Here is a 19583-nt window from a genome sequence, read left to right on the forward strand (position 1 = left end):
GCAGAGATTTGCAGGGAAGTGGGTCAGAAAAGCTGCTGTCATTCCTGCACTCATTTTCTATTAGAGCACATATAAATATTTTCAGTTTTCTTTAAAATGATAGATCAGCCTGGCAGTTTGATCAATACGATAAGCCTTGTTGCTCTGCAAGGGTAAAGAACAGCATTTGTGTCCCTGAAGCCCTCCGTGCATCCCTGCACAGGAGCCGGGTGGTACTGTGCTCTTTACCACCACTTGGCTGATGTGTTAGACCATCCTGACTGGAATTAAAGGTTTCTTTTATACCCATCCAACAAGCAGCTCTTTCTTACCCCTTACAAGCAGATATTATGACTATCGCCTTCCTGAGTTACTAGCGCTATTCTCTCCCCGTGTGCAGCTCTGATTGGCAGGGCTCTTGCTAGCAAGAAGAAGCCTTAAGCCAGCCTTTGGGCTGGCATCACAGGACATGAGGTTTGCTGCTTCCCCGGGGGATGGTCACTGTGCAAAGGAAAACCCTTTGAGATGGGACGCATTTCCTGAAAAAAGCCTCCAAGCTTTCCCGTATCCTTTAGGCTGGGACATCCTGCCCTGCTCTTCCTGCCCCCAGAACTTCTGCTTTCGCCCAAATGACCAAGTTTAATGGGGAACCTCAGTGGGCTCTTGGAGCTGGGGCTCCACCTGCATGGTTGACGCAGCACACGGGGGGATGCTATGAACGTATCCCAGTGTGAGAAACTCCACTCCTGTGCTTCATCAGAGCACCATCCCTCCGAGTGCTCTGCTAACCCCAGGAGAAGGCAGTCCTTGTAAGAACATTTTGTCCTTTTTTTTGCAGCTTCATTTATTTACACAGCAGGTTGTGCTGACTTTATAAACTAGCTGTGATTTACAAGGTGAGAGTCTGTTCCTTCTTTCCCGCAGGAGACAGCCTCAGTGCCCAAGACCTTAATTTGATACAGCCTGAACCCTGTTGCTGACCATGGGTGAGCCATCAGACGGGGGTGTCTGTAATATCCAAAAAGGGGTGAATGGCTACCAGCCAGAGATAGCCCCAAAACAGGACATGTGGGAGCAATTTGTAGGGGACATGTGTCCCCCACTGGATCTGAATCATCTGCAGCAGGAGAATTAAGGTTCAATGCAATGTGAATAACTTAGCTACCTAACCTTTGGCACCTTAAATAACCTTTTTTTTTTTTTTTTTTTGCATAGATATTCTTGACTGCAGAGTGCAGGGTTGTGGGGCAGCAAAATTAAAGCTAACCTAAAACACAAAAACAGAGAAGAGGAAAATACAGCTAGTTACACGTCTCAAAGCAAAATATTTAAAAATAATCCAGGTCTAAATAGCTGGGTTTGGAATGCTAACACTGAGCTATTTTCTGCCCTTGTTCCCAGCAAGGCCATCTCAGCTCTCCACTCTGGAACTGCTCATAAGCAGCTCAAAGGAAAAGCAGGTCCGTGGGACACTCCCCAAAAAGCAGCGATCTGGCTTGGCTGTGCCCATCACACAGCCAGGTAGGAATCCCTGGTCCATCCCCACTGGGGAACCAGTCACAGGCACAAACAAGCCTAGCAAATGAGAAAGAGGACAGTCGAAGAGAGATACCTTGTCTTGATCTGAATGCTCCAGCTGATACAGAATCCATGAGCTCTCTTAGAAAACTAACTTCCTTGGGAAAAGCTCTTCACCTTAGCTCTTGAAAGAATTTATCTCAGTGTTAGTCCTGTTAGAGTAAAAACCCTGTAGTTTGCAGCACCGGTCACTTCTGGCCATCGGTTCTGTGGTCCTGATTGTAACAACGCAGGAAAGGGAATACAGAGAGAATGGAGAGAGGCAGTTAACACACTGGTTTTCAGGATCGCCCCTTTAGTGTTGACAGCTCTTAAGGCAGTAATGTGCTGTTAAATGTGAGCTGTTCACTGGAGCTTAAACAGGAATAAATAATTCAGTAGCAAGACATAAACTTCTTGCTAACCCTGTCTTTGAGACTACTTTATCTTTTAAAACCAAAAAATAGAGCAGATGAAAAGCCTGCTACTGTGAAGCACAGGACAGTGAAAGAGTTGAACCGAACAGAGTGTAATTGCCTGGTGGGACTTTTGCTCGCAAGCAGCGTCAGCAATAGCCCAGGGAAGAGCAACATGGCAAGAATAATCCTTGTTTTACCAGCAAACCTCATGGCTGCCACTGAAGTGAGTGGTAACTGCCAGAACTCTCTGCTTCTGACACTGGACCTGTTAGGGGTGAAGGCTGTGAGTAACACAGTGACAGACATTACATGTTAGAGCAGAGATGCCTTTCACATGGCTGCTCTGCATTTTGAGCCTCTTGTGCTTGCTGGGAAGACAGTGGCAAAGGCTTTGGGGGATAGAATTTTCCTGGCTCCATCTTTACATTTTCTAAGTTGCTGATATATATAATTACTGCACAGCTAAACACTGTGCAGACATTATCCTGCCCCTACCCTCTGCAAACCGGTGGGTAGGTTGGTTTGCTTACTCTCACGTTCAACATTTTAAAATAGATTGGAAATATGCTCTATAAATAATAAGGTGGTTGGTACAGTCAAAAAGGCTGTGCTAGTTAAGGGGATTCTTAATTTATTCAAGACTTGTTTCAAACAACCTTCTCTTTTTATGGTCACTAAATATTTCCCAGAAATCAAATTAAACCACATTTTGTATTCACAGCAGCCATTCACTCTAGAATCTGCATCAATAAGGAAAATTAAATCTAAAGATACTGACATTTCCTGACTCAATTAACCCTGAGGAGGTAAAATTTTCATGAATGAAAAGGCAAATTGTTAGCAGATACATTCTGGCTTTTACAGTCCCAACTATTCACGGGGAAAAATGGCAGCTCAGATCTTCAGCAGGGAGCAGGGGTAAATTATTAGTTCAGTGGTGCACTGGTGATTCACAACAGGTGAAGAACTCCTGATCAACCCAGAAAGTCTGTGAAATCTGTTTTGGGAAGCTATTCCTAAAATACCTATTTATAAGATGGGTAATTGGACAACCGGCCCCCTACTTACAGTTAAATAAAACCTGACAGAGTGAACCGTGCCTGAGCAGGCAATCTTTTCTTTGAGTTATCTACAGTTTTTGGTTAGGGGCCAGGCAGAGGGCAGATGTTACAGTGCGCAAGGTTTCAGGCTGTCATGCTGTTAGCTGGAAGCTGAGCACACGAAGTGTCAGCCACTCCCCAGAACTATTGGGGCCAGCTATTTCTCTGCTGTGCTGCCAAGGGGACCACTCCTCAGCAGCGGTGGTCTTTGGTATGTTCCTCCTGGACAAAGTCCTGCTCTGCCAAGTCCCAAGCCAGCCCCACTCTTTTCATCCTTCCTACGCTCCAGATACAGGGAAGTGCTGCTGCTGCAGGACTTTAAACCCTCTGCTGGGTGCCATCCTGCTCAGCTTGACCATCGGTTCAGAGAGGGAAAAAAAAATAACACGGGTTGCTGAAGACATCTGTCTGCAAGAACAGAACCAAGTTATGGAAAGCCACATCTAGAGACTGCTTCATTATGATTACATGAAACATGAGGGATTTTTCTCAGCTGCTTCAGTAGGCTCTGGAGTGTGGCTCATTCATTCCTACAACCTAACTCTGGGCTCATGTGCTTAAAGCTGCCTCTCTCATGCTGTTTGTATGGACGATGCCTACTAGAGCCACCCTCAGCTATTTATCTGCTCTTGCTCTCTCCCAGAACAGAAAGACAGTGTTTTTCTAACCACCCTCTGCTTATCTGCTCACCTTTTCCTGCAATGGGCAGGGACAGTAATGTAGTAATCAGGAGACAAAACAATCTTCTCCCTTAATTCTTTGTAAGATGCCTTGATTAACATTTTCTTTGTATACACTAGTTAAAACGTTTGCAGCTCGAGGCACACCAGGGGTGCATATATGTTTAACTGTCTCACAACTAATCTCTCTCTGCAGGGAGCTTTATGAACAGCGGTCCCAAGCAGCACAGCTATAGGAATTGCATGCCCACACTGGGGAAAAAAAAAATCCCAGATCATTCATACTAGGGATCCCCAACCTGGGACAAAGACAGGGGAAGGCAGAGTCAAAAAGTGCAAAACATTTTCATTTGGCATGCCGGAAGACCTCATCTTCAGAATCACCTCTGGTTTCAATAAACATCTCCTGTGTGCAAACATCGTCCCATCGCTAAAGCAGTGGTGTGTTTGGGAGCGGAGTCTGCGATCTTACGGCTTGGAAATGGGGTTTGTGCTTTGCGATAAATACAGTCCCCTGGTGTTTTGTCTTCAAATACTTGCCATTTACTTTGTAAACATTATGCTGGAGTTTACTTTAGAGTAAGAATATCAATAAGTTGGTCTTTGAAATGAATGCTCAATGATTTTTATATCCACCTCCACTGACCTTTAAGCTGTAAATTGATTGTTATGCAGAAGGCTATTAATTTAACACAGCATATTAAATTTCCCACTAGCACTGACAGGCCTCTCCTGGCTTAGCAATTCCACTGGTCTTTCCCCTTGCTAACTGCATAGATCATACCTCTCTTGCTGTAATTATGACTAGTACCGCAGCATTAATTATTTCCCCAGCAACTGCAGGCAGAATTCCAGGTTTTACACATACGACCAGAAAGATAAGAAAGCCCCTGGCATTCAGAGAAAGACAGCAGCGAACAGCTTTCTCGCAGACCTTTGTCTTAGTCCATCACTTTATGTTCAGTAAATCATAGTCTGCACAATCTCCTTTAGGCCCTGATTTCTGAAGGCATTCCTACTGAATAAAGCTCATGGTGTTTCCATCAATTTCTGCAGGAAGGTAAAGTGCTTTCACTGAATCCTCTTCAGTACTTTAATACCTTGTTCTAATATATTGAACTGAAGATGAGCAAAAGGTAAATCACAACTGTTAAGCATCCATCAAGCACCTGTTAAGCAAGCATCAAGCACCTGAACACTTACTCATCTCACTGAATTTTTATTTGAAGTTTACTATTATTTATTACTGATATTGGTGATAGCATTATTTTAAGCAGGGGAAAAACAAGTCAGAATGCAGATTAGCAAAGACTCGTCGCCAAACCAAAAGGTACAATCACGTGCATCCACAACATGCAGGAAAAAACGTGCCCTCACACACCTTCTGGCACACTTTTTGTAACATGCACTAGCTAAGCAGTTCCACTAAGGATCCACTTTGAAACAAGCCCAGGAGTCAGATCTCAGCCTCTAAATTTCTGTGTTATCTAGAAGCATTTGTGTACTTCTTTAAACTGAAGTTTCATATGGATGATTAGGATTCCCGGGGCTCTCCTGCTGGAGTCACTGTGACTGGCCCCGTACCAGGGCAGACAGGGTGTGGGACAGGCCCAGTGCCGTGATGGAAATACAGGACCAGGTACACAGCAACATAAATGAGAAATTCGTTTAGTTGCTTGATCTAAAGCTCTTGGAGATTTAAAGCCACGACAAGAACACGCCGCTTTGGATAGGTGTGCAGTTACCTCATTTGCAGGCAGGCCACATCTTCAAGGTCAACCCTTGTCTTGATATTTTTCTTTAAAAAGAGCGTATTAAGGAGCATCATTACAGCCTCACATTGCTATCTAAATCACATAATGAGATCATATTCTCTTTTAATGGAAGGATCCTACTTCAGGCTTTAATGACATTTATAAAAAACAGTCTACTGCAAGCCTCACTGATGGCTTTCTATGATATCCACCTCTGCCTTTATATAATTAAATCTAGAAAAGACCGTGCCTTGGGGCTACACTCCCACCACACAATTACTAGGAAATACCAAGCTAATTTTAAGACCTGTTTTCATGCTTGATAGTGTCCTCCTGACAGTATTCCCTTGTTTGTGAAATATTGCTCCTTTGTAACGCAGCAGCAGAAAATCAGACTTATTATCTCAAGTCCTGCTGAGCCATTTGCAGACTCAGGCTCAGAAAGTAACTTCAGCAAGCCAGTAAGGCACATGTAGTGGATGTTTGCAAACCAACTTACAAGAGAAAAAACAACTGCTGTCCAGTTTCACAAATATTTCCCAGAATCAGACTGAGATTATTTGTTATCATTAGCATCCACCATATCAAACACATGCTCACAACGAATGAAGTGGACGACAAGGATTTAAGACTGGAAGTATACCTTCTACCTTGACATGCTGTGCAAACACAAGCCACACTTCTGCCCAACGGCTCCGAACACAAGCCCACTAAATTACAGCCGAACTGGCTTATAAATGGCTGACGAACAGCTAAGTGACAGAGAAATGACTGCATCCCATGACATGGTGCTCCAGCCGCTGAATTTTCCACTTCTCCACTTTGTTGTTTCCCCTGTCAGATTCAAACGGGCTCTGTAAACCTCTGGGGCCTTCACAAGGAGGGCTGAATAAACAAGACCAAAGAAATTTTAAGGAAGTGCATCTATTTTTGAAAAGATCCTTATATGCCCCTGTTTAGCTTTTCAGGCTTCTGGGTGCTGTGGCATACCGAGAGCTGCTGTACAGAGGTTTAAATTTAGCATCCACCTATACTTCCTCTGGTGCAGCCGCTCTCCCTCGAATTCTAAAGGAAATTAATACACTGTGTATTTTTTGCATAAACTTCACTGTTTCTCCAGAGACAAGAGCATCAAGCTCTTCCTTCAACAATAGTCAAAAGACGGCACTGCGGTTATTTTGGTCCTAGATTTTTAATTAAAAATCTCTGTGGGAGGAAGGAAACTAGACAACCCACAAAGAGCATTAGGGTGGAATTTATGCTGTGTTAAATGAGCCCAAAGGACTCAAACCGTGCACAGGCCGATGCGGCATGCACAACAAAATCCACACTCAGTTCTCGAGCTCACAACCTTTCTGTGCCTACCTCTGTTGTTCCTTCTCTGTCAGTTTATCTGGGATTTAGCTGGAGAAAAGAAGCAGCATGGGTAAACTGCACTGTCACTTCAGCCAGAGTGAGAAGCAGGTGAATGAACACGTGGCATGTGAATTTAAGCACCTATTTGTCTTTGCTATCTCCTCCTATCTGCTTGAATAATACTAATCCGGTATTTCCGCTGGTGACTGCTCCGGTATCGACACGACTGTCTCACTACCCATGCACTTGGTTGTGTGCCGGGCAGAAGTCAGACAGAAACTCTTTGTGTGAGATATCAGCTATAAATTAAAGCCCGGGAGAATCCCAGCAAGCGAGCAGTTATGACAGAGCGTACATCTTGCCCCTGACTTCATTTCAGTGACAAAGGTAGGTCCCCAAGCAACTTACATGTGCTCCATAGTGATTGCAAGCTTGCTTTTTAAAAGGATCCAATACATTTCATCAGTAAGTATTTGGAAACACCTGACACCGAAGACCTGAGTCCCCTTCCCCTCATATCACTTTTATATTGAAACAGTACCACTGGTGGCACGAAATTCCTTCTTGCTGACGGCAGTGTAAGCCAGTGCAGGACCTGTCTCCCCACTTTGTGGGCAGCAAACCCGACAATGCAGCTCTTGACAAAAGACAGCAAATCTGAAAGCCATGGAGCACAGGAAAAGGACTTTTCCCATCACTTTAAAGCTAACCTATACTGACACCAGCTTTTTTGTCCCTGAATGGAAAGCTCCAAACAAGAAAAGCCCCAACTGAAACAAAACAATGCTGCTGAGCTCCAAGCACTCCTTCCTACAAGCACTGGAAATACAAGGGGGCGAAGCAGCCCTGCTTGGAGAGCTGCAAGGCTCGCAGCTGGTGAGGCTACAAGCTAAGCACGCAGCACACTGTCGGCACGAGGGCATCCATGCCAGCTCCAGTGCTGCCACAGGGGAGGGCGGAGAGGGCAAAGGAGGATCTTGAGAACCAGGGGCTCCTGCAGACCCCCGCCTTCAGCTTTATGGATCACACTGACCTTCAACAGCTCCATGCTGAAAGTGTAAATGTGGCTTTAAGCAAAAAAAATAAAAATCTTTGCCTCCTGAACAACTGGGGGCTGAGGCCCGGCACAGAAGGAAGATCTGGTCCAGATTGCCCCTGGCTGAAAGGAAGCCAAACACAATGCAGCCGATTCACAGCATTTTCTTTATCACAGCGCTAAGAGCAGCCAGACAATGCTTTCCAACACAGACCACAGCAATTCATCACGAAGAGCCGGGGAGTTAGCAGGAAACGCTCCCATTATCTCTGCTACAAAAAGGAAGCAGCGAGGAGAATGGCTAAAAGGTGACAGACAGATTTTATGAGGCCAGACTTGAGCCATGCTCTGGGCTGACCAGCTCATCTTTTCCACACCAGAAAAAAGCGATAGGCTTCAGCTGCACGGCTCTAACAAAACGGGAGTCAGAGTTGCTGCACTGTGGCTCTTCAACAGAAAACAAACCAAGACAAATGAAAATATTTCAATAGCAATTGTGCTGCACCAGATGCCCAGGCTGTGTAAATCAGGGGAGTTTTGTGGCCTCCTTAATGGAGTGATGCTGACTTAGAGCTGTAAGCACAGGGCCAGGCATCCGGCAAGTAAAAGGGAGGTATCTCGGACCTGTGAGGCTGTAGGGAAGAGGTGGAGGAGAACATGAGCCCATGGTGCTTTCTGGCAGTAATATGGTCTGCATTACGAAAGTAGGCTTCAAAATGGTTGCTGCCTACAAGCTCCAAACACAGAAGAGTTTATAAACTTAAAAGCCCAGATGGGAAAGATTTGAAAGGTTTGGGAAGGTAACAAGGGAAGGAATAAACAAATATCTCAGAAATTAAGTAAGGAAGTACTTAAAATGGCAGAAGGCTAGATGGCCTGTACAGACTTTGTGGTGCCTCTGAAAGGTACAAAACCTTTAACATCCCACGGCTGTGCACAAATACTTAATTCCCCTACAGGGCATAAACACAGGCTGCTCTTACCAGCTGCCAGCAATAAATAGTATTGCCCAGCCATTAGCAATCAGTCATTACTGCACCCAGAAGTGCTAGAAGCTGTACAAACACATAGTAAGTAATTGCCCCGCCTCAAAAAGCATACTGGGATTCTGGCTCAAGCAGCCACTCGGACCCAGACACATTTGCTATGGAGCAACAGACCATGCCAGCTAATGTCTGAGTGAAACAGAGAAAACTAAACAGCGTCACATTTTATGTCTTTCCCTTGATCAAGTCAGCTCATTCAGCACCTTTCCCAGCAAAGTTCATCTTCCACTGCAGTCAACTCTTCATCTTTAGGGGAATATATAAACACTGCTATTAATGACTTCTCCCCTGCACAGCTCACAGTGCATAACTGGAGACACCAGTGATGGGACTGCAGTAAGGACGATTAGGTTTTTTATAATGAGTAGTTTCACATCTGGTTAGAAGTGTAGGTGATGAGACAATAAAAAAAAGTGATTTCCAAAGCTGCTCACCAATGGATTCTGCAGCCTCCTGTGGGAGCGGGGCTGAGCTGATACCGTGTCTGTCTGTAAATCTGACGTTAAGTGTCCTGACTGCGAGCCTCACTGCCAACAACTGCAGGCAAGGACCTGGCTGATGCCTCTGCCTCTCTTTCCAGGGCTGCCGACGTTGCTGGACTCTTTGAGGAAAAAGATCAGCTGCTGACAGCTCGCGGCTCCTACCCAAGGCAAACAGAGCAGGCAAAAACCTTGAGTCAGCCCAGGGAGAGAAGTAATTTATACCAGCAAAAGAACTGCCGCAGATCACCTTCCTCACAGAAAGCAGCAGCAAAGACCAGGGCGAGCTGGATGCTAAGCTGCGTTACATCCCAGCTGTGGATTTGTCCAAGGTCGGCTGTTTGCTCCCCGATGGCCCTGGGCAGTATGGCATGACCCAGCCCCAGCCTGTGCACAGAACCACCTCTGCCAACCCCGTCCGAGTCGCAGGCAGTTGATGAACTCAGGAAGCAACAGCAAAGGTTTTCCTCCCTGCTCTGCTGCTGTCTGGAAGGCTGTCTCTGAAGCAGTGTCTCTAGCAGTCTGTAGGAAATGAAGGCAAAGACCGCAGCACTGAAACGGCACTTGCAGTAAGCAAAGGTGGGAATTAAATGAGACAGAGGTGACTCTAACGCACAGGAAGGGGGAAACTATTAGGTTCTGCTGATATTTATTTCCCACAACAGTGCAGCAAGGTAACTGTGCCAACAAACAGGTTGGTGACTGTAAGCAGCATAAAGAAAGCACATTCCTCTGAGCACGGTTTTGCAATCTTCTGAGAGCACCATCTTTATGTCTCCCAGACTCCTTCACCTCACCATCCCCTGCCTCAAACCCACCTCTTCTCATGCACAAAGGGTCGTACTGGTTTATTTGCTCTGTGGCAGAAGAAAATCTACAAGTTTTAGCTAGGTCCCATGTTTCCAGATACTGGTCAGTCATGTGAAATTAGGACAATTGCTCTGCAGAAGACCGTAGCCAGTTGATGGTACTGCCTTCCCCCAGTTACTCTGAGTACAGAGTGTTTCCTGTACCGTATGTATTTTTGCTTTGCCTGCAAAGCCTTTCCTGTATGGTTACTGCTCATCATCCAGCAGGGCTGGGAAAAAAGCACAACAATCAATAAACCATGATATTATCTGATAGTATGATAGTATCTGACTGGAATTTTTAGAAGTTTCCCTCTGTACCCGTTGATCTCAGGACTGCCCTGCCCTGCAGGTGGCTGAGGCAGATGACTGCAGATACAAATGCCTAGTATTTCTCTGCTACCAGGCACTCACTTTTCACTGGTGCAAGGAGCTTTTCAGGATGAAGATTTTCACCACTAGAACACCTCTGTATTTCCCTGGCAGCTCAAAGGTACTTCCTAGTAAGCATTATTGTAATCTGCACCTCTGCCATGGCCCTCTTATATTGCCAACACGAGGCAAACAAAAACACAGGCCAGCCGCCAGTCTGGAAGTGAAAAAAGTCTTACGCACTTTATTTAAAAATAAACTACAGCCAAGACTCACAAGTCATGACTTTTCAGCCAACACACTGCCCAATTCTTGGTTTCTTACCTGTGAACACACAACAACAGGCAAAGCAACGTAATGTCTTTCCACTGTACCCCCGCTCACAAAGGCATGATCACAAACACATGGCATATTTGACGCTTGCTTGCAAGGAGTTCTGGAGGCTGTGTGCAGACCAAGACTTGTTCTGCGCATGACTTTGTACCAGTTCACCCATCTAAGTTAGCAGCACTATTTGCTGATGTACTTCTGCCAGTAAAACAAAAAGTGTGGATGGAGTCACAGCCAAATAAAGGTGCTCCATACTGGAAGAGCTTGTTCTCCTTTCCCACAGGGGAAAAAGCTGCACTGGAATAAGCATGTTCATACTAGCAGACCTGCATTTGCACTTGGGAAGGTTACAGCAGTGCTACAGAACTGTAGGTGAAAGTAGTACAACCTGTAAGCAGGCAAGACCCAATCTCACAGGGGATTCACTACTCTTATCTTAGCTCACTTGTGAAATTCCTGATTCTACAAGCAATCTAGACACAACGCTGAATCAGGCTGATCGGGGTTTTAGCTCAACAAAATCCACCAGAAGTCCATACAGACTGCCTACAAGGAACAGCAGCAGCGTAAGGCGAGGCACGCTTCCAGGTGGGCTCTCACTAATACTAGTTATCCCTAAGGGACTCCGGCCCCTTAGACAGGTGACAAGTTCCCCAAGTTATTTAGCAGCAGAAGCTAGTGAAACGGCCAACCTAGCTGTACCAGAACAAATTCCTGAAAATGTCAATTTATGAAGTTAATCAACGGATGCCGCTGCCACAGCTGTTTCTAGCAGAATTCAGACCTCAAGGGAGACTAGTGCTTGTGTTTCTGAGCAGACAGAAATGCAAATAAGGCATTCAGGTACTTATAAATCCATCACAGGCGATTCCTGCCAGTCAACAGTTCTCAAGGCATAAGGCTACAAATGTTCAAAGAACCCACTGCATTTGCATGAGACTGCATCCAGCCTCAGAGGCAGGGCAATGGAAACAAAGAAAGGAGAGGAGGGGTATGAAAAGCGAGGGGAGAAGAGGAGGGCAGGTAAAAACGAGAGCCCGGAAGGACTAAGGAAAGAGTCTACATGAGAGGAGATTTTAAAGAGCTACTGAAGGTTGGGGTAGGCTTTGGGAAGGAGGAGGAAAAGACACTCACCTTGGTGCTCGCTGTCTCAGCCGGCAACCCTCTCCTCTCCCACGCGACGCCTGCGCTCGGGGCAGCCGTCCCCTCCCCAAACCCTTGCACTAGGCGCACGCAGAGGCTTTCCAGCCCGCTCCCACACGCGCCGCTCCTCCGAGCTGCGGATCAGCGCAGGACCCGGGGCTGGCACCCGCATGCCGAGCTTCTGCTCCGGGGGCACATGGCAATGCAGCACGCCTCCCACACGCTGCCGGCACGCCGTCTACGCGCCCAGCCCTGGCTCGAAAAAACAGAGCAACTCCCTAAGCGTGGTGGCTGCGGAAGAAAATCCTCAAAATAAGCGCAGAGCGATTCGACCCAGCGATGCGAGCGAAGAGAAGCTGGAACAATAGCCCTGAGGGGTGTGATCTGCCCAGTATTCGCCAGGGGAAGTTTAAAATGCGATGCTACTTGAGACAATTATTTAGTTGTCAGCGCTGTTAACAGTTTCATTGCTGATCAAAGCAGCAGGGCAGCACAGAGGGAATTAGAGCCACTGGGAGCCGCTTACCGAAATGGGCCAGCAATACCCAATCTGCAACTCTACTCCTGTCATATGTAATCCCTCCCACCGTTTCTCTTTCTTTTTAGAAGCTCATTTGCATACACCATCGCTGTGCAATAATAACAATAATAAAAGAACCAGTTCACCCTTTTCTGCAATTAATCTGTAAGGGATACAGTAAACACCTGCAACAGCGTAGGGGTGGCAGTGGTGGAAATCCTTCTGTGCACACCGCGTAGGGCTCAGATATACCCATGCTGGACAATGATTTCTCAGCTGCTCCAGCATCATTTTGGAAGCCGCGCAGAAGGTGCCACGCAGAGGCAGGTTTGCCAAGCACAGGCACAGCCAGCAGATGCTAGCACAGAACTGCTGCTTCAGCTTTAAGAACAGTCAGATAGATGTTGCTAGTTACAGTATCCCATAGAGATTGTACACATATTTCAGTAGGCAAGCATGTTTAATTACAGCTCTGCTTCTGCATGTATCATTCAGATTCTGGAAAATCTCCAACTGTTCTCCTTTCTTGGGTTTTCCCAATATTGCTAAATTAAGTAATAAGCAAAACTCACAAACCTCAGCCAAGGCTCGCCCCCCTAAGGCTCTTTGCTTCGCAGCTGTTCTTCCCAGCCTGAGCTCTGCCCTGGCCTTTGCAGCAAAGGGAGGGCTTTGAAAATAACATATATATCTGTCGGTGCCCCCAGCTGTAGTGTAGCAGCCGGTGTCTTTTTGTATACAGTTTTCTAGTGACTTGTCTGGTTTTGCGTCAGATCAGATTCCTCTGAGACATCTGGCATTATGTGACTGAAAACAGTATGAACTAAAAGCTTTGGGAGAACTCCCACTTGTTGCATTGATTTCTCATGAATAAGTGATATCCCAAACAGTGGAAAATTAGGATGACAGTGATAATAGTAACAATAAGAAGCTAGCATTTCCGAGGTGTTTTACCCCTTCAAAGCACTGTGCAAACAAGGATTAAAATGCACGCACCAACACCACCTCCTGCACTTGACAGTCCATAGCTTGATGAAGGCGCAGCATCTGCTGAGACGTGAAAATCTTTTATTAGATCAGAAATTTCAGCTACCAGAGATGCTGTCGCAGTGGGGAACTGCTGAAATCCTTGTGGGAGGCAATGCTCACGTGTCAGGCCCAGATCCTGCTGCCACTGTGGGGCCCCGTGCGAGGAGTGATGCCGAGACCAGGGGACCACGGCGAGTTTGGGGCCTGGGAGGCAGCGTGTACACAAGGGTGTTTCTCTCTTTTTTCAGTGGTTATAAAAGAAACACTATGTGGGTGGGTATTGTGGGCCCAAAGGAAAAACTGGGATGAATTTGAAGAGAAAGGCTCACAAGTAGCTGGCAGCACAAGCAGTCTGAGGTCTTGGAGGAGACAAGGGGATGCAGGCAGGCTCCTGGCTGTGAAGGACACCCTGAGGATAGGCAAGGGCTACAGGGGATTTTTGAGGGCACACCAGACAAGACGCTGCCAGGAAGAGTTTTGCCCAGGAAAAAGATCTGATGGTTTCTCAAGGTCCCTTCTGGCCCTACGTTTCCCTGGGTTCCTAGTTCCCCCCTTCCCGCTAGCCGGCCCTACAAAGACAGGTCAGCCTTTCAGCACTCACTAGGGTTGTTTGCTATTGGCAGCGATGCCAGAAAATGCAACTGTCCCATTGCCGGTCGCCTCCAAGAGCTGGGGGATTTCTGAAGCGGAAGATGCAGAGGCAGCTCTTAGCGACCCCTTCTCCCTACCGAGCTGCTGAATGTCAGAGCAGCCTGCAGTTTTGGACCACGCTCTGCCCTTGGCAGCCACAAGAGCCGCTGGCTCTGCGCAAGGAGCAACAAGGCAGAGAGGGAAACTGCCGCTGCATCGTTAGTGGGCGATGTTACATCTACCTCTGCCATCTCGGCCACGCCAAAACAACAGGAAATCCTCAACTTTGTTCCCAAAAGGGAGCTATTCTACCTTCCTTCTAAAATGTCCTGCCTCTTCCTTACGCAGCCCAGTGCAGGATCAACTTATTTCTGCTGAACTGGTACCTGGCTGCTCTCTTGAGAGCTCGTCCTCCTCAGCTGGACTTGGGTCAGCAGTGGTTTGCTTGGGGTGAGTGCTGATGTGATCAGTCTTAACGCTTCTTGATCTTAAAGAGACTTGCTTGGAAGCCTTTTTCCACGTGCCCAGTAATCACATCCCCACTGTTTCTTTCTTTGTTTATGCCCGGTTTCTGCTGAGCAACAGCTTCCTTCCTGTACTTGGAAAACTACGCCTGGGTCGCAAAGCTTATGTCAGGTGATTTTTGTTAGAAGTTCGGCTGAACTGTTTGCCTTTCTAAAAAAGCAGAAAATGCATCTTCATCTTCAAAAAACAGGACAACGGTCACATGATCACCATGAAATGCTGTTAGAGAAAGGCCAAGTAGCACACGCAGCTGTGTGTTGCTAAATTAACAACATAAATACAGTTTCAGAGCACACTGCCACACTTAAAATCCCCCCAACTTATGATGCTTGCAACAAATCAATCGCCTGATCAATTGACGACTTGAAAACAACCAAGCTGTAGCCTGGATGATGTCAGTAAGTTCAGCTCCCTGAAGCAGCTCATGCTACAGTAGAGAAGGTGCTTTCAAAGACATCACAAATTGGGAAGAGATCATTAACCAGTCCAGGAAAATCCCAGCACACTCCCACATCGAGGTCTATGCCAGTGCTTTTCCCCTGTGCCCGATTTGCTCAGCCCCAGCCACAAGCCCACATAGCACAAAGTGCAGCTTCTTCCTATGACCCAAGCAGCTAAGGCCCAGAGGCATCTCCCTTTGTGTCTTCTGATTTCCTGGGGAAAAAAAAAGGCACACCTTTTCCCTTCAAATTCCTCTGAATCACAGGGAGGGCAGGCAGCTCTTAACCCTCCTCTAGCTGGACGAGGAGCATGCTAAAGCCCCAGTGCCAGCCCAGCCTCCTGCAGTGGCTCTGGCAGGGATGGTTGTTCATGACCGAGCCCACCGGGCCTCCCCGGATCATACAGTCTCCACGGGGTGTTTCTAGCTTGAAAAACCCAACCAAACAGAAATAACTTAACTTTTTCATTCCTTTTTTTCGGGCCTGGAATCCTCTTGAAATATCACTGAGGCGAAAGAGATCTGAGCTTCCTGTTTTCCTGTGCTCACAGAGCACAGAGACACACATATAGACACAAAAGGAACGTGACTGGCTCCGCAGTGCTGCCTTCCCATTAACCAAGAAGCAGAGGAGACGGAGGAAGAATTGCTTCCTGCTTTATGCCCTGCCATGCCTTCCCACTGCTTCCAGGCATTAACTGCACGTTTCCACAACTGCATGACTGCGAGGACATGGGCAAGCCTTTCGTTTGTAGTAAGCAGCAAGTAAAACCATTTTATAGCCAAAACTCTGATCAAGAAAAAACTTGTGATTTTGAGTCCATGTTCTCAAACGTTCTTATGATTTCCTTCATGCTGTACCTTCTCACGCAATTTTCAAACTAAAGCCAGTTTTTTAACAAACACACTTCGTTCATCTGTGCTCTTAAACTGCATCCAAGATGCTCTGTAAAGAGGGCCAAGTCTTAACCAGCTCCCTATCGTTCCATAAAAAAAATAATAATGTAGAAACTAAGACTTCAAATTTCCAAGTAATATATGGTATTACTGTTGTGGTTTAAGACAATTCCACAGACAGTGCCAGTGGCTTTGCCTAGACAGCTGACAAACCAATCTCCTGCTGTTCCCCTAATTAATTCCCTATACGCATCTCAAGCCTCTCTTTTATATTAAGTGGCTGCCACAGTTTTTATTTGACGTTTGGATCTTTCGAGACAACAAGGTGTGAGACAGAGGCCGCAGAAACCCAGTGAAGTTCTGCCAACAACTTCAGTGGTAATGGCATTTCAGGCGAGGGGTACTGCTCATCTCTCGGCTGGGTGCAGTACCAGCCTGCTCCCTCAGCTTCTCCGAAGTCACTCCTCATCTGTAGCACCGAGGAAATCAGCATGTGGGGCAGGGAGGGCGCCTTGGGCTGGCTGAGCCCTGGCTGGGGAAGGAGCTCCTGACACCAAACCCTCCCTGCTTCACAGCTGAGGAAGCCATGAGTCAGGTTGGAGGGAGAAGGCTGGAGATACGCCAACTTTCCTTTATGGTAGCAGTCCTGCTAAAGGGTGCTTTTTGCCCAAATATCCCCCTTTTCAGTTCATGAATTATTAGGGCCATGAGAAGTGGGTTAGTGATGGTAGTGAAGCATGCTTGCTGCTTTACACGAAGTGTAGTCTTGATGGGATGTTGTTTTTCACCAGCAACGCAGCAATGCTGCTGCTATCATCCATTTAGCTTGTGCACAGAAAGCAACCTCTCTAAACCACAGCACGCTCATTCCTGAAGCCCAGCGCCATCAGGAATAGCCCAGAACCAGGCCTGCTCCATGACTGCAGTCCCCTGAAAGGATCTGAATTGAGAACTTGGCTAATTTACAGTGTTAATGTCTATAATAAAACACAGGACCGCCCTTGCCACCACCTCTACCAGTGCATGTGAGGCTTTGCCGTTTCACTACAGAGCTGACTTTTGGATGAGCCAAATCTTCCTGCTTTCACAGAGACTCCGCTGTACCTAAGCAGTGAAATATTGCAGGAATGGGGTAGAAAAGGGGTACAAGGACAGGCATTATGCACAGGTAGCAATGAAAGAGAACGATCAGAATGGTAAGATCTTACAGATTCAGACACACTTGAAGATGCCCTTTTTTAAAAACAAACAAACAAAAACCAAACAATCACTGCCAGTATTTCTTGCAGTTCAAAGAATGCTGGATCCCAAAGTCACAGAGACATGCGAGGACAGCTAGCCAGAAAACCATCTGAAAACATGAGCTATCAGGAAATAATCGAGAAGCCTGAAATGGCAGCAGTCAGGGAGAACTGAGGGCAGCAGAATATATTCACCATCCATCCCTCCAGGCAAATTACTCTTCTCAGGATGTTTCTTGCTAACAGGCTCATCTTGGAAATATCTTTTTTTGCATATTCAGTGTCTGTTTCTGGGAATACAAGGACAAATAAGCCTGTCAGAAAGTAGGAGTAGGTCTGGACCTCTGCGGCCTAGTTTAGGAGAAAATGCAGCCCTTTTTCCAAATATGCAATTAGGTCCCATGATCCAGGAAGAAGCGAGAATACAGCCAGCGTGCGTTTATAAATCTGGCCACATCTGATCGCCGTTTCCAAACTCTCCATTAACAACTTGGTGAACATCCAGCAAAAGGAGGTTTTCCAGGGCTAGGACACTGAGGAAATGCTGCTGTTGAAACATGCTCTATTGTAATGATATTCCCCAGTGACACGATGCAGCTGAGACAGGATTTATGTTTGCTGCCCAGTCAGCCTGAGCTGCTGCCCCGCCGCCAATAAATGGCAGCGTTTGGTTTTGGGGGAGTTGTTCTTTCATTCGGTCTATTTCAATGCACAAAACCTTCAAGGATAAGACTTTTCTTGAGGGTGGACAGCAAAGCTGCAGAGAAGAAAACAGGATAGCGTTTGCCTTTGCAAAGTAAAAGCCACCGCAGGCCTGGGAACCAAGATATAATTTTTACCCCCTTTAAAGATGGGGGCCAAGGCTATTGGGTCCCAGCTGGGAGCCCCAGATAAGGGTAGGACGAGGGTGCTGCTCACACAGCCACTAGCGAGCACAACAGGGGCTTTATATTGAAAAATGTGCTACAGGGCAGAGTAAACTTTCTAAACACGCTGAAATATTGTTCTTGAGCACAGCTCTGAACTGCCTGGTGTAACTTTAGTTAACTAAAGAAAGGAGGAAAAAAAATCACCCATGAGTTTTACGCATAGTGTGAGAAAAAGGCCAGCAAAAGGGATGAAGAGGAAATTGTTTTTTCTCGTTTTCTCATTGCAAGAGCTGAACCCCCACTGACTTCTGCTATTAAGAGAGAACAAAAAAGTGCTGTATATTAAACTGTAAAATTGTAATGCCATCCACAGCTTTGGTGTGTTTTCGGATTCACACCTAGCGCTTGATGCCAACAAGTTTTGGTCTAAGTACTTTGCTATAGTAACCGACACCAAAGGACTTCTGGTAAGAAACAGGATCCCAAATGATGAAATGGCAGAGAAAAAGAAAAAAAAAAAAAAAGAAAGATTTTATTGATGAGATGATTTATTCAGACTTTGCAATTTCCAGAAAAAGACAAGTTTGTCCAACCCCTCAGAAACTCAGGTTTCACTGCTTTAGGAGGAAATTCTTCACTCAGAGGGTGGAGAGGCACTGGCACAGCTTGCCCAGAGAAGCTGTGGATGCCCCATCTCTGGACGTGTTCAAGGCCAGGCTGGATGAGGTCCTGGTCCTGGGCAACCTGATCTAGTGGGTGGCATCCCTGCCCACGGCAGGGGGGGCTTGAACAGGGTGATCTCTAAGGTCCAACCCGACACATTCTATGAATGCTCAAATCTTGCCTTGTTTTTATCAGAGAACGTGGTAGATGGGAGTTTTGATGCCGCCTAACACGATGATTTTGGTATTTGTTTACAGAAATAAAAAACCATACTCCAGCCTACTCCCATAACTTGTTCAATGGTCAGTTTTTCCAGCACAGCCAGTACTGACTAGATGAATGCACTGGGCACTTACATTACACATTAAGTTTAATTTGCATTAACTGTAACTGCTTAAAGATGACTTCATTAACTGGAACTACATGAGGATACCATGCTTTGTTAAATTAGACAGGAAGGAAAAGGAAGGAACACAAAAAGCAAACAGCCTAATTTCTTCCAGCACTCGAGTTTTCATCACAGCCTTTCACAGACAAACACTGTACAGGAGCTTAAAGTGAAGGCAGACCCATGAGTCTGCACACGAGGCGATGGATGTGTCAGCCTCTTTTGAATCCAGCTTGAAGCAAGCAGAGTTGGAAAGAGCCGGTTCTGCTCATTTTCATGAACCCTT

General features: G+C 46.3%; 1 protein-coding gene across 6 annotated transcripts in view; it reads right to left on the minus strand.

Moving 5' to 3' along the window:
* Positions 1-19583, minus strand: part of OSBPL5 (oxysterol binding protein like 5) — a 159453-nt gene that overhangs the window by 61102 nt on the left and 78768 nt on the right. Inside the window, exons 1-2 of one of the 6 annotated variants that reach the window (XM_035327363.1) lie at positions 12883-12899; positions 2214-2220 (exon numbers count right to left, since the gene is read on the minus strand). The exons of 2 other annotated variants lie outside the window; for them this stretch is intronic. The gene's annotated coding sequence lies outside the window, so the exon portion shown is untranslated. Of the gene's footprint in view, positions 1-2213; positions 2221-9361; positions 9514-10069; positions 10076-12090; positions 12477-12882; positions 12900-19583 lie in introns of those variants that run through there. 3 more of the 6 variants (XM_035327362.1, XM_035327366.1, XM_035327365.1) reach the window with 3 other exon arrangements.

This window comes from Oxyura jamaicensis, chromosome 5 (genome assembly GCF_011077185.1).
Source record: "Oxyura jamaicensis isolate SHBP4307 breed ruddy duck chromosome 5, BPBGC_Ojam_1.0, whole genome shotgun sequence".
In the NCBI taxonomy this organism is placed as follows: Eukaryota; Metazoa; Chordata; class Aves; order Anseriformes; family Anatidae; genus Oxyura; species Oxyura jamaicensis.